The following is a 9,683-nucleotide window of genomic DNA, read 5'->3' on the forward strand; positions in this document are numbered from 1 at the left end:
TCTCAATGCTTTTTTTCCTTCTGAATAATTGACCTCCATTTTGTAGGAAAACAAAACAAGCAAGCCCCTATAGGCAGTACATCCTTGAAAGATCAGCTGTCAGCTTACCTTGTTCTAGTTTGTTTCAACACCATATTAGGAAATCCCCACAATATAGATTAAAAAAAAAGCAACTCAAACAACAACAATAAACCAGACAAAAAAAAATTCCCCACTAAGCAAAAAAAAAAAAAAAAACCCAAACAAATTAACAATAAAAACTAAAAAACAGAACCAAACCAACAACACAAAAATTTTTTTTGCCAAGTTTCCATTTATATTTAAGAGGGTTACTTCCATATATTTGCTATTCCACAGGATTATAAACTGTGAATCTATACTCAACTAATGCTATATTACAATCCTAGATTTCTAGGAAATATTCCTTGCATTATCTGCTCATACATTCCTTAAAGCCTTGCTACAGACCACTGGGTCAGTGAAAGGACTGAATTCATTGTCCCTGCAATATGCTCTAGTTACTTTTTAAAAACATGGGTGGGTTAAGCTAGCAAAGTTTTAATTTCTCAGGCAAAGAAGGGCAAGAACTATTCATCACTATAATGTTTATTAGAGTTGCCTCAGTGTGTTTGTACAACCCTGTTATCCAATGGTGGGGCATATTTAGAGCTTACTGAAGTAACAGATCATCACTTGTCAGATGTGGAAACACAGAGGGAACAGATAGCACATTTCTAAAGAAAGTTCTTAGGGGATTGAGGAGGTGTGAATCTTGTCTGAGAACACACTATTGCTTATTCTCATCTTCCCACTCCTCAGGCATGTCAAGTGGCAACTGGGGAAGCAAACATTTCTCCCATTTAAATGACCAAGGAATTCTTTCACAGACACCAAATACATTGATTTTTAATATTTTATTGCCTTACACTGAAGTTAGTGCCTGCTTCTGAGAAATCCAGTAAACCACACTCCATGCAAGTACAACTTTACTAACTAAAAAGCTGTATGAGGTATCCTTTTCCATGCCAGAGAAACCACCTTCTTTAATACACAAGCCTACCTTTTCTTTCTCAAGCTATTCACTGGTAATTTAATTGGAAAAGAAAGGAACTCTTTTCTCCAGATCTGTTTGTAAAATTACAATTTTTCATCTTCTTCAGGATGATCTCCTCAGAAAGTATTTGTACTTCATCCAAAGTACTATTATATGTATTTATATCATTAAACCTCTCATTTCCACTAGAGTCTCCTGATTAATGCAATCACTGTGCATTATTGTTAATCCACAGGCTTCTTGTGGGCTTCAAACAAATATAATTACACTGAGTGTTGAATTTTCTGCTTTCAGAAAACAGAACACTTCACAAAGCCTCTATATTATTTTTAAGTATAAGGTTTCCACATCCTATTCTCCTTTGGCATGTCCTTTGGCCTGAGCTGTAAGTCAGAATTCACACCCATCAGCTCTGTTTGGTGCAGGATTTGCTGGAACTCCCACAGAGCCACCCCTGGCTGTCCCTACGGTGTCCCAAGGAGCAGGGACAGCCCTGGCAGGTGAGGCAGCAGCTGGGCACTCCTGACACCTTCCCTGACACTCCTGGCTCACAGTGGAGCTTCTGGCCAGCTGGATGACACAGAGCACAGCTCCAGTGCTGCATTGCCATGCTTTACCCAAAACCAAAACAAGCTCCTCCTGACATTGGTCTCCTTTACCTCCTCAAACTCAACTCAAGGATTACATCAATAACAGCTAAACTGTCTAAAACACTGATTCCTCAGGCTAGAGGTAAAGGAGGTCAAAAGGCTTCTGGTGCCTTCTGTCTGTTAACCATATAACATTTCTGATGTTATATGGTTAACAGACCGAAGGCACCAGAAGCATTTTTAGACCTTTCTGAATCAGGGAAATATTGTTTAAACCATTGCTCTAATTTCTACATGAACTAGTTTTCAAGAATTTGAGCTACAGCTCATTACTACAGCATTCAATTTGGCACCAGGTTCTTTTTCTTGATTAAGTCACATACAGCAGATCCAAGGAAATATATTGTTTGGGGACTCCCATATAGTTCCTAAATATGATATATCTAACTATAAACAAAAAAAAATCTCATTTATTTTTATTTTCCAGGAGCTCTAAATGTTAGTGCATATAGAATTACTTTTCCAAAGGTAAAATTCTTCACAGACCTATATTGTTTCATTGATGTTATATAAATCAAATCAGACACTGATGAGGGGAAGAAATCTTCAGAATCCCAAAATAACCAACCTCCAAAAACAAAAATAAAATTGCTTGCTGCCAAAACATTCAAGATTGAAAAGTAACTGTAACTCTCAAATGGACTCTTTTTTTCCCCATTATTTCTTATTTTCTCTAATTTTTCAAAATAGGTTAGTTAACAAGATAATTACTTCTGGAGTTATGAACCAAAACAGCTGATTGAGGCAAAACCTTAAGCCCACCCCAAACAATTCATACTGGAAGGCAAGTTTTTAAACTTCCAGGACATGAGAGGGAACTATCAAGGGGAAGGACATTACAATTTGCCTGGTGGTGAATTCCAGTCCCACAGGCACAAAGGGCACTGCTGCAGGGGAAGGTGCAAGGTCAGAAGTAGAAATTAAATTCTTTCTGCTCCTGCCCATTTCTTTAGGCTCACAAAGCAGTGATGGGTGTGACTGAACTCTTCAGACAAACCTCACCCAGACTGACAGCTCCTGTCCCTGGGGAGCACCTTCCCAAAGAGCTGGATTCATACTCCATCCTTCAGGCACTTGGTTCACAGGAAGGGAAAATCCAGCAGTTCCAGAAGTGAGGTCCAAAGGAAGGTGCCAAGCTCCTCCCAGGGAATCATTCCTTAACTGATGGATTTTCTCTTGAGCTAAGAACCAAGCTCTGTTAAAGCACAACAGAAGGTCAGGGAAGGAGGATGAGCACATGGCCTCTGGCAGACACCAAATGCCAGCAGATATTGGTGTGATATTGGTTATCCTTATTATCTGTGCAACACTGTTTGTACTGTCATTATTGCTTTTACAGTAAAGGTTCTTCTCCACTCAGAAGGCAAATATTACATACCAAGAGAAATGAGTCTGTCAAGCCACAGTGAGAGTATTTGAAAAGCTCAAAGGAAAAGCTGCACTGAAGATTTAAGGTACTTAGGTAGGAAAGAAAATATTTACTGAATTAACATGAACTTCAAAAACAGAGAGCAATGTTTTAGTACTGTTCCTAGTCACTACTTATTGTAGTGATATTTCATAAGATCTCAAAGCATGGTCTGACTGTGAAGCTTTATTCCAAATTTCAGAAGGAATGAAGGAAAATTTTTGAGGGAGAAAAAGAAGTTCTAAATTATTATAAATTCCTTAGGTCCAGACCAATATATGTCACACAAGAATAAACAGGACAAGAATTTCCTGTTAGGAACTCCTTAAAAAAGCTAATGCCTCCTCTTGTACCAGAACAGATGTGAAAAATTGTTGATGTGAGAGACTTCAGCCTACACGTTAAACCTGACTCCTACATCATAACATTACTTCTGTCCTCCTGAAAGGACAACCATTGCTGGTTTATGCATAAAGGCAACATGGAGACGCTATAACATCCCACCCAAAGTGTGCAGGGTTCTCAGGAGACAAAGTGCCCCTGCCAGCCCACCTGTCCTGCCCTCACTGGTTTCATTCCCTCTGGTTCATGCAGCAGGTTCTGTGCTAGGAGGGGCACAGGTGCATCACAGAAATCCTTGGTGCAGCTCTAAGGGAGTCCTGCAATTACAGACCCATGGCAATGTGTCTCCAGGGCATGAGCCATTATCCTACATGCATTTTCCTTCCTTCCTTCCCCACATCCCCCACTCCAGTGGTGTTTTGTGGCTTGTCTTGCTCTGCTTTTAATGTTACTTTGAACATAAAAATTATTCATCATACTCTGTTGTATCTAAATAAATCTCCACTCCCGAAGTCAACGTTTTTGTTGTAAACCCAGAAATACTCTTTTTTGATGCTCCCTTTTATTCTTTAAGTGTAACAAAAATTTATTTCACATGAAAACTCTATTATGTTTAAAACCACTGCAAAATGAAAACTCAGATCTAGGACTTCTTGAATTAACATTGCTTTTTGGAAGGCAATTTTCAAGGCAGAAAGGACTACAACAGCATCCATTTGGTTTATTCTCATTTGCAATCAACACAATACCCTTTCAGATACAAATCATGTCTGTATAGGCAAGCAAGAGGAAGCTCATCTGTTCACCTAAAGATGCCACACTTTCATTAGGAGTTTTCTAAATGCATTTTTATTTTCAGCTCACAAACAGAAAAACTGAAACTTGCCATAACAATGTGTAAGTGGTCCTACACACCCCCAGAAAATTTCTGTTTAGGAGGGAACAACAGGAAAGGGTCAAGGGTACAGTTTGATACTCTGGATGACCTGAGACACACAGAACAGACTGAGCTCCCTTCACAGCAACACAAACACAGGGCAGCAGCCTTTGCACTGCAGTGTGGAATTACTTTTTTTTAGCCATACATTTCACAAGTTTTCAAAAGGTTTTGTATTTAAGCCTAGGGAAAAATAAAATTTGTTTGAACTACAGCTAATTTCAAGATATGACAAAACCACTTTCTACCAATGTTATTTCCAGAATGACACAGCAATGTCACACATGTCCACAGCAACATCAAAATTCTTGATGACTGTTCACAGAGTCAGAACTTGAAAACCTCTTAGTTTAGTAGCATTAGTCAACAAATTATTCCACTATTTCAGCAGCATTAGTCAACAAATACTTCCACTGCTCTAACAAAGGAAAACATTGAGTTTGACTGCTCTGATAGAACCATGCTCACTAGAATCCATTATAGGGAGATAATGACTTGTGTTTATTATTGATAAATCAGGTTGTCCCTTGGCTCTTTACATTGAATGCTCAATGCTGGTTTGGTGTTTTGTTTGTTGTTTTTTTTTTTTAACTAAAGAGTAATCTTAATTTCTTTAGCAGACAAAATCTGTCACATCTGAAAAATAGCTGCAAACACGATTTTCCACACAGATGAAAAGAGTTTTTTCCCTGAAGAGAGTGAATACAAAAGTGACAGCATAAAGCTACATGTTTATTATCTCTCAGTGCCTCTGGATTAAGTGTGTTCAGTTTAAAACCACCTGTTATCTCTCTGGCACTGAAGGCTTATCTAGAATCTTCAGCTTAAGCCATGCTCTTTTCTGCTAAAACAGTAGCAAAACAAAAAATCTCATAAGTACATTATACCCCACACATGAAAATAATTCTGCTGAGATTGACTCTTTGGAAGTGACAGAAATAACAAACCTGCATAGCTATCAGTGAGGACATTATTTGCTGGTTCTGCAGAACAGAAGTGACTCATGATGATGGCTTCTAGAAAGAAGGAAAGTTCATATCTAAAACTGAAAGCAAGTTTGCTAAGTAGAGTAACTCCTACTTTGTAAATCAGACCCAAAAGTTTAAAATTGTGCTGCTGTTTCAACTACCCAAGTTTAAATCAAGCTGTTATAAAGATCAGAAATCCAAGTGTTAAATTCAGTTTGCCTCCTTTAAGCAAAAATACATATTCTTCAGTGTTTACTCATTTTTATCAGAATATGAAAATAAAACAAAACAAAACCAATAATAAAACCAAATAATACACTTTTTAGAATATTATGAAATTATTCAATGTTTTAAACCACAATCTATTGGAAAACAATGTCTCAGAATAAGTGATGCAGCAGTAATTCCAGTAAGTATTTCTCATTTACTGCAAATTAGCTCAAAAGTACTCCACCCACTCAAGGCCCTTAAAAGCAACACACCAAGCACTGGCATCTGCTCCTCAGAACCGGCTATTTTAGTCTGCAGACCTGCAGCAAACTACCAATGGAGATGTAACCAGGATGGAGGAAAATTCTGCCCAGCACAAAGCATTTCCAGCCATTTGTGGGGAGCTCAGATCCTCTGCACGATACAGGAGCTCTCAGATTGGTAATTCAGGAAACCTGTGGGGCCAAAGAGCAAATGGAACACCAGCAGATCTGTTTGCAAAAGCATCTGGTCTTGAGAGCACCCACACCAAGCACTCAGTGGATGAGTGACCATTCACACAGGCTCCAGTGTGGCCCAGAGACTTCATCCTCCCAGCAGGCAGATTCCATTTGCTCTCCCAGCTCATCCTCTGGCTCCATTTATCCCCAGGAGCAGAGTCTGTGTGTGAGAACACTCCTGGTGAGCAGGAGCAGTGAGTGGGAGCACACACACAGCCAGAACTGGAACACTGACACGGACACATCCACAGACCACCAAAAATAAAAAGGACAAAATAGATTGGGGACAGGACTGCAGCTTCAAACTGCACAGGCAAGAGCTTGTGAAGGAATTATCAACACAGAGTCCTTACAAACAGGTTGTAAACCCTCTGTTTATGGGGCAGACACAGTGATTCTATGACTTTGCCAAAGATGGAAGACTAAGCTTTGGGGCATATTGATCTTAAAATGTTGCCTGCACGTAAGCTGGGATGCTCTGAATGTATAAATATTCCTCAATTATAAATTCCCTATGTTTGTCACATTTGCATAACACTCCTTTAAAGCAATGTGCTTGCTCCCAAAGAGATGAGGTAATGACCACACCACCTGCTTCTAGAAGAGTAGCTTTCTCTAAATACACTGAAATTGTTCTACTCCTCTAAGTTACATATTTCAGGCACTTCACACCTTACACAGTCCCATTATCTGTTCTGCCCTTGGATCCCAGAAGGCACAGGAGTATGCAGAAAAATCAATTGTGAAAGAATAGTTAATTAAACATAATAATTCACAATTCATTCCTTTAGTAAGTCACAACATAAAACTAAAATGAAGGTGCAATAAGTTCAGCAGCTGCAAATAACTAGATTATTTACCTTAGAAATTCCCATTTCCACCAAGGTACTTAGCTCTGTCCCAGTTTCTCAGTAGACTTAACCTGTTCCTCACAGCTAGTTCTCCTAACTTCCTGGGCAGTATTTACTGTCCTTTACACCAGTGCTCCTACATTTCCAGCATTCAAACAAATGGCTGGAAAGGACAACCAGCATCCAGGAAAAATATTTCGTTCCTAAAGAGACTGAAACATACATCTGTCTTTCTGCTACAGAATAAACAAAAACAAACCCACAACAAAGTAACTAAAAGCTGTATGCTGACAACAGTAAGAAACTTATTCAAAAAATATTTTTATTCTGCAGTCTGGCTGCCTACAGAAATATAAAGACTTCAGAATACAAGTCACTTATAATAATATGGGATTAATAAAAACAATGCTATTTCTTCCCTACAGACTGGACACCTCCTGCTTCTTATCATAATTATCTTTGCTTTCTTCCACTGCTCCTTCCTGTAACACAGGAAGTTTTTAAATTAAATTGCTCTTAAGGCTAAGGCAACAGAACATACTCAGAAGCAATAAAGCTGATGTGCCTCCTGAAACAAATAATGTTGCCTCCCATGAGTCTGCTATTCTCTAGTGCACTGGAGACAAAAAAATCTCAAGGTTGTACTTGGCCCCAAATCCTCAGAAGCTACAAGCAGTTATTTTACCAGGCACAGTTCAAAGAATTAAAAAGGAATGCTGTAATCTTTCTGACTGTTCCTCTGTCCAGCTGATTTGCTGTCATTCCATCAGGATATGGAAACAACACTCACCCATGAATGGCCTGCTCCAAAGCCCTGCCTGAGCACAGACTCCACAAAGCATCCACAGAGGATGCACCCAAGGCCTCTCAGTTCTGATGTTCTATGAGGTGTATGAGCTCCTCCTGTGCACCAATGCCAAGGTTTAACTGCATCTATTAACAGCCTCGTGGGTTTTCTGGGTTGCATGTTTCTGGGTTTTTTGTCAGTCACACAACACAGTCAGGATGTACAAACCAAGAATGCTAATACAATTAATAATGGTCCATTGCAGACATGGCACATTGCAATCCTTGTGCAGTGTGTGAAGGTGACAAGCAAACCTGTGCAGGTGACTGATTTTTTTTTTACCAACACTGTGTAGCACAACACACACCCCTAGCAGGCTGCCTGAGACACAAAGTTCCAGACAGCTGACCTCCTTCCACAGACTGCTCACATTTCAAAGCCCTGACAAACTTACAAAGGGAAGGAAAGAGGTGGCTGAGGTGTCAGCAAATCCAAAAAGAAGTCAGAAAAACCCAGAAATCAGATAGTAGTTAATAAAGGATACAGTGGTACACAGTAACAGATAATGTCTCAAAGAATCAAAGTTCATGTAATTCTTTTGCAAGTGTGCAACTGAAGGTTCCACTATCTGTAACTAAAACTGAAACTACACCTTAAAATTCCTAACTGATCAGTCAAACTGGTAGTACTACTTTCTCAAATGTATCATCCCATTGAGCAGCTTTTATTTTCTCCCTATCAGAGGGGCAAAAACCTACCGTGACTTATTGGCCATATTGTGAATAGGCAAAATATTACCAAGTCACTTGTAGGATTTTTTGAAGTGATTCATTTCCTGGTCTTCTAAATTTCACCAAATGGAAACAAGGAACATCAAAGTAACTGTCCTAGTGAGTGGATGCATCCTCTTTTAGGAATGACATAAGATCTTCAACAGCCACATAGAGAAATCAGTTTCATTTGTTCCCTGGGCTTCACTATTTGATAATCTGCTTTAGAGGTCTGGTAAGTCTCCCAGAAATTTCTTCTGTGTGGAAATTTATCTACCCAGTTTCCAAACCAGCAATACAAACTCCTCCAAAAGAAGCCTGAAAGTGAATATTTAGAGATACAGAACATTTGCTGAACCAGCAGCAAACTTCACAGAAAAACAAATTGTCCACAACAAACTAATCATCATGGCTATGTGTAGTCATTATATTGCAAAGGTTCTATTACATGCCATTGCAAGGGTTCCATACTGCTAGAGTCTCGTACCTCCTTGATGTTTCCTGGTACTCAGCTCCTCCAGACACTGACTCTTCCTGGTCCTCACAGCAGCCAACTGACTCCAGTTCCCACCAATCCACTCTTTCATAACACTTGTTCTTACTGGCCTCAGGTGTGGCCTGTTAACATCAGGCCTGCTCCCAATCTTTAGTAATTGGTTCAGCTGCAACTCTTTAGGGGATAAGATTACATTTTATCTTCTATCCCCCTACAGCTGTGAGTCCACAGATTTGGAATCTGCTATTAGAACAATCCTCTGCAGAGAAGGGATCTGGTCACACACTCTCACCCAAAAAGAGTTTCCCCCAAGGAAGCTGCGGGCTGAGCTCTCAGGCAGTGTGTGCTACCCAGGAGTGCACAACCAAGCAATCCATACTGTGGGTTCTCATACCCCAGAGAGGATCCAGAGCTCTCATAGAGCACACTCAGAAGCACAGGGGACATTTGGTGAAAAACCACCTGATAACCACAGAGTTGGAGTTCCATTTCTACCTACAGCAGGTGGACAGGAAAGCTGCCCTTGGAGTCCTAGACATGAAATTATCATCTGCAAGCCAAATAAACAAATAAATGTGTTCCGGGTTGTCCCAGTTCACTGAACACTGGATCACACCACAGGAGCAGTGAGGGTCCTTTCTCTCAAGGAGCTTGGCTTTGCTTTCACAGTCACACTGTTGGCAAGAGGCTTCTCATGCAAACTTCAAGTT

General features: G+C 39.8%; 1 protein-coding gene across 1 annotated transcript in view; it reads right to left on the reverse strand.

The window, feature by feature from the left end:
* The window catches only part of ENTREP2 (endosomal transmembrane epsin interactor 2), an 81,612-nt gene extending 72,631 nt beyond the window's left edge, over nucleotides 1-8,981 (reverse strand). Inside the window, exon 1 of the mRNA XM_058811613.1 lies at nucleotides 8,965-8,981. The gene's annotated coding sequence lies outside the window, so the exon portion shown is untranslated. The remainder of the gene's footprint in view (nucleotides 1-8,964) is intronic.
* Between the last annotated feature and the right edge of the window lie 702 nt (nucleotides 8,982-9,683).

This window comes from Ammospiza caudacuta, chromosome 10 (genome assembly GCF_027887145.1).
Source record: "Ammospiza caudacuta isolate bAmmCau1 chromosome 10, bAmmCau1.pri, whole genome shotgun sequence".
NCBI lineage: Eukaryota > Metazoa > Chordata > Aves > Passeriformes > Passerellidae > Ammospiza > Ammospiza caudacuta.